Raw genomic sequence first — 6,000 nt, 5'->3', positions numbered from 1 at the left:
CCTGCTGAGCGTGTGTTTTTTCTTTAATTTTAAATGAATGTTTGTTTCCCAGGCACTATGTCAATGAATGAACTAGTGCAGAACTTCAACCTCATCTCATTGACTGTCATTCATTCACACTGGGGCAGCTTATTCATAAAATCTCAGCGTACTTTATAAGAGTTCCATTCATTAATGATATCTTCCATCTAAAGCACTGTAAATTGATCAAAACGTGTGACAGCAAAAGGAGTGCATTTAAAAAGGGAAAAGGGATCCTAAATGGATCCTACAGAATATTTGAGTGAAAAACTGTGACCTTCCCTTATTTAGAAGATGCACAGAATGCAGCTATTTAAATGTTTTTGGTTCAAAGATGACATACAGAATAATTCAAATTCTACCTTCTTACTGGACCCACCATGTTGCTTTGCCACCTTCTGGCTAACTTTTCCCATTAGGTATATTTTTATTTGTGCTTAAGGCCAATCCATTGTTTCCCTGACCTGGATTTTCTTTGCAATTAGAAAGTTTGCTCCCCTAGCAGTTCACTTAGTCCACTGAAACTGGCCTTTCGGAATCTTGGTTTAAAAAAGAGAAAATTCAACTAACACACTACACATGAATCCAACAAAACAAAATACCTTAGGTGGTTTGGACAGAACAAAGGATGGAGATCCACACATCATAGAATTATAGAGTCAGAAGGGACCACAAGGGCCATCTAATCCAACCCCTGCAATGCGAATCTTTAGCTCAATATGGGCCTTATCCCCACAACTCTGAGATTAAGAGTTTCATGCTCTACCGACTGAGCTAGCCAAGCCTCGTCTTGGCTTCTGCTGCTCTCTCTTTTGTCTGCCTTGCGTTTTCAATAAGACTAGTGTGTGTCACACTATGTTCTAGATGTCACTGTACCATATATTGCAGCAGACCTGCCTACTACCTTCTCCATGATTTTCCTTCAGGAAGGCTGGTGGGAAAACAGATGGAAAACGTAGGCACCTTGGAGGCACCCTCAAAACAGCAGGGCCTATATTAAGTAAAATCTGTTCTGTGTATCATAACATCCTTGTCCAACTATGCAAAATGCCTGTAAATTGTGTGGCGCGTTTCACAGGGAGAGAAAATACAATCTACGGTTGCAGAGCAAAACCATGAACCAAGGGCAGGGAGGGGGAAAATGGTTATTTTCCAATTAGAAATCAAACTCCAAAGATTGCTTGTTTGCTGGATTTAACAAATGTTTTAGACTGCAAAAAACCCAAAACTATCCAAGTAGCATTTCATTTAAGAAATAATATAAAAATTTAACAAAACAAATTCTAGACATTTCCAAACATTTGAGGACAAATTAACCACAATAATAAACTTGAAAGATCCTGAATGAAGAAAAGGGATTCTGGAATCACCAGTTAAGGAAACCCTTCAAAACAGTATGAGAAAGGTAGTGTATATTTCACATAAATACTATGCTGGGCTGGAAAGACTAGGCTTGCTGCATCACTCCCACCCCCCCGCCCGCCCGTGCCCAAATCCAATGATCTACCAACAGGAACCAGGTCCAAAAGACATATGGTTAAAATTGAAAAACTGGGAGCCTTCTGGTGCTTTCCGTACAGAGGGATTCATTTTCAGTACCAGAACTGAAATGAGCCTCAAGCCATTTCACACAAAAATGCACTCTGGATGAGCTTTCTTCATTTCAGCTGCCTCATTGAGGTGAACAAAGTTTTGGGAGTCAAAAGCATTTGCTGATCTGCAGTAGCTCACCCAGAGATTGTCCCTAGATTCTGATCAACTTTCTGCCCACTCCTCTGCTATGAGATGCTCATGCATTGTTGTATTAAAATTGTAGAGGGTGTCTTTAAATTGTCCTGAGTCTCCTTGCTCTCAACCACCTTCCAAATCTGCTCTGGAAAAAGCTATGGTCATGCATCTCATGTACTTTTGCATCATGATGCACATCCAATGTTGAGAAATCCCTCGAGCCAGGACAGTGCATTGACACAACAGGTTTATGAGACTTGCTTGAGGTCTGATGTTACACACTAGAAATGGTGGGTGCGATGTCAGAATGCAAAAGTTTGGGTTCTGCTCAAAAATCATTGCACAGATGAGTGTAATGTCATCATGCAGGGAAAATTGAAATTTGAAAATGAAGTGCCTCTTCTGAAATTGGCCCACAATGCGAGAAGCATGTCAGCTGGGAGTTGAAAGGCATTATGGATAATTGATCCTGGAACCTGGAATAGCACTCAGTTACTAGTGTGGTACTGAAGAGAAGCAAGATACTTGTGCATCTTCGCCCAAATATTGCTATACCAGGTAGGTGGGAGAGCTAGAAGTGCTGCAAATTCTTTTTCTGGGGCAGCAAGAAATATCCAAGCTTGGCAGAATGCCCGGTTTCTGCAAAACAAATTCCATCCACCAACTTATAAGAATACAAAAGTGTTCTTTCATGGCTAGAGTGAAGGCTTGGGAAGGGGTGACCACCCAGTCTAGGAAAAAAGGATTCTTTTGCTGCCAAGAGTTTTCGGTCTTGTGCCTTGTGGGGCTGCCTCAGCCTCACAAGCTCTCCCAAAAATAAAGACTTCTGACCGTAAATTGAATAACTGCGGCCGGCTCTTTGCTGCTCTTGCCCTCCTCTTGCCAACTCAGTTCATTACCAAACTCTGAAGGTCTCTGCTTCACCTGCTTTACTGCCTCATTTTCCAAAAGGGAAGTATTTGTTCTGAGTAGGAAAGAACAAGGAAAGAAATTTGGTTTCGTTTGCATTTTAATGTGAAACTAATTCACCCTTCTCAAACTAATGCACAAATGCATTTTGCGATTCAGTTTTCCAGCCAACTTTTACAAATATGCATATATTGGCAGGAAGCATGCATAAAAAATGAATACATTTATGAAAATAACATACAAAATTGCCTTGTGTCAGGAAACTGCAAAAAAGTGTGCATTAGTCAAAAAGGCATAAAAAATGTTTTATTTGGATAAATTCACACTGAAATGCAGACAATGAGGATTTTTTAAAATTGCAAATTGCAGTGCAAATGTGGAGAACTGAGTGTAAGATTGGAAAAATGAGAAAAAAGAGAATTGAAATTGACATTACTGATTTCTAAGGAGCAGAAATCACCTATCCCTGGCACTGTTTCCTCAGTTCACAAATACTGCTTGGGCATTGCTAAGCAATGAAAGAACCAATTTTATTCTATGTAACATGGGCAGTGTGGCACAACTGGTTTTCTCCTGATACTGGAGACTAATACTGAACACACCCTGTAGGAAATATGCTTTTAAAAGCCTAAATATTGGCAGGACAATAGCTCCATTGATGAATATTTGCATAACAACCATATCTCCCACTGCTCCCAAAGTGTAGTGACTCAAGACTTTAAGACAGGGGTAGGCAACCTAAGGTTCATGGGCCGGATGCGGCCCAATCGCCTTCTCAATCCGGCCTGTGGATGGTCCGGGAATCAGTGTGGGGTTTTTTTACACTGTAGAATGTGTCCTTTTATTTAAAATGCATCTCTGGGTTATTTGTGGGGCCTGCCTGGTGTTTTTACATGAGTAGAATGTGCTTTTATTTAGAATGCTTCTCTGGGTTATTTATGGGGCATAGGAATTTGTTCATTTCCCCCCCCCCAAATATATATATATATATATATATATATATATATATATATATATATATTACAGGCATTGTGCTAAGCATCAACAGAACTCTTCAAAAGCAGAAAATACTCCAGAGGTCACCAGTGATTTTGTGTGTGTAAAAACGTTCAATTCTATCCAATATCAATTAAGGCCACTTGTATTATTCTAGTACAGGGGTAGGAAGAATTCAGAGTCCCAGGATCTACTCTGGGTGTAGTTGTGTTTTTTTACGAAAACCTTAAGATCTACCAACTGGTGCCTGGTGCAAAAGACATACACTTACAGTGTAACCCTATACTTGCCTACTCAGTCATAAATCCTCTTGAGTTCAATAGGACACATCTGTTCCCAAGTAAATGTGTTAGGGTTGTTGTCTGAAAATTTACAGGGGAAGTGCCATAGCTCATTGAGAACAACTGCCAGCATCTCCAGATAAAGGTAAAGGTACCCCTGACAGTTAGGTCCAGCTGTGGCTGACTCTGGGGTTGTGGCGCTCATCTCGCTTTACTGGCCGAGGGAGCCGGCGTACAGCTTCCGGGTCATGTAGCCAGCATGACTAAGCTGCTTCTGGTGAACCAGAGCAGCGCACAGAAATGCCATTTACCTTCCTGCCACAGTGGTACCTATTTATCTACTTGCACTTTGATGTGCTTTCAAACTGCTAGGTTGGCAGGAGCAGGGACCGAAGAATGGGAGCTCACCCCGTCGCAGGGATTCAAACCGCCAACCTTCTGATTGGCAAGCCCTAGGCTCTGTGGTTTAGACCACAGCGCCACCCACGTCCCAGATAAGGGCTGTCCTATACCTGTAATTCTGGAGAACTGCTAATTGATGCAGACAATACTGAGCAAGGTGGACCAAATGGTCTGACTCGGTATAAGATGGCTTACTATGTTCCTTAAGAACTTTGAGTCTAGGAATTTGGTTAAAATATCAGAACTATTCTCCTGGTTCTCCAAAGCACGGGAATTTACCGCTCAAAGTGCTTTTATGCTAGTCAATAAATTCTCCATTTGATCTGAGGTTCGCCAGATACTCCGTCAACCCCTTTCCCTAGACTGTTTCTTGCCTTATCTCAAGGCTAATAGGCTTAAGCTGGGGTCAGTTGCAGCCCTTCGACTCTTACCGCTGCACTGTTACTGGGGTGAACCCAAAAAACATGGGCACCTCTCCAGATGTGTGACTGCATGGTGTGCCAACATGGTTTTAGAGCAAATTTAATCACACCAGGAGAAATTATTTTTTTAACAGAAGGCAACTTGTGTTTTCAGGCAGAAAATAAATCTCAATGTTGTTGTTTTTTTAAGGACAATGTGATTGGGTAGGGAGAGGCACAAATTTATGCTAGTGGTTGGAGGGACTTTTTATTACTTTTGGGAAAGGTTTGGGACAGCAGACTCTTCCTTTCAGCACCATCGAACTGGAACAGGAACAAAGATGTTGAGAAGCCTGGAGACAGACTGTTGCTATTTGGGGGTGGGATTCAAGCACATACCACCCAATTCAGGTTGTGATAGTAGATCAGGAAGACTTGCACAACAAACCCACTTTCCCAAAATATCAGATTTTTGGGAAATATGGAAAGTAATGGGGAAATGCACTGGAAACTATGGAAAGTGTTTGATGCAACATTGTCTAAACAAACTCCCCGCAAACAGATAGAGATGAATGCTCACTAACAAGTCAGCATTGTCTAGCTGCTCTGTGAACAAATGAATCAGGATAAGTGCTCAATCAACAGCTCACTTAGAAGCACCTCAAGTTTTATGAGGAATGGCTGAAGGAACTGGCCATGTTTAGCCTGAAGAAAGCACAATTAAGAGGTAATATGAAAGCCACCTTCAAATAGATGAAGCCAAGTTTGTCTTCTGTTGCTGCACAATGTAGGGATAGGAACCAAAACCAATGGGTTCAACCTAATGAGTGGATTTAGACCACACATTACTAAATATTGCCTGGTGGTATGAACTGTTCAACACCCTTGGAAAGCAATGAACTTTCCTTAGTTAGAGATTTTAGTTAGAGTCCACCTAGCAGTGGACTTCCCCAATCAGCAAGGAGTTAAACTACATTCCCCACTTGAAATCTCTCCCAAATCTGTGAGGCTATATAGACTCAAGATGCATTGCTACCTCATCCTCCTCTAGCACCCGACATGAAATCCTGAAAGAAAAGGATTCCATTCTATGTACTCCATTTAGGGCAGGAAGTCCACATGTTGCTGGACTCTCAACTTCCATCAGCCCCAGCATAGACTCATTGAAATGAATGAACATGGCTAAGGTAGCCAATTAATTTTGATGGATCTACTCTAAACAAGGCTGGATTGAATACCACCCTTCAGCCCTACAATGGCCC

Source organism: Podarcis filfolensis (assembly GCF_964270895.1).
Source record: "Podarcis filfolensis genome assembly, chromosome: 5".
Taxonomy (NCBI): domain Eukaryota; kingdom Metazoa; phylum Chordata; class Lepidosauria; order Squamata; family Lacertidae; genus Podarcis; species Podarcis filfolensis.
Note: the sequence above shows the minus strand (reverse complement) of the source record.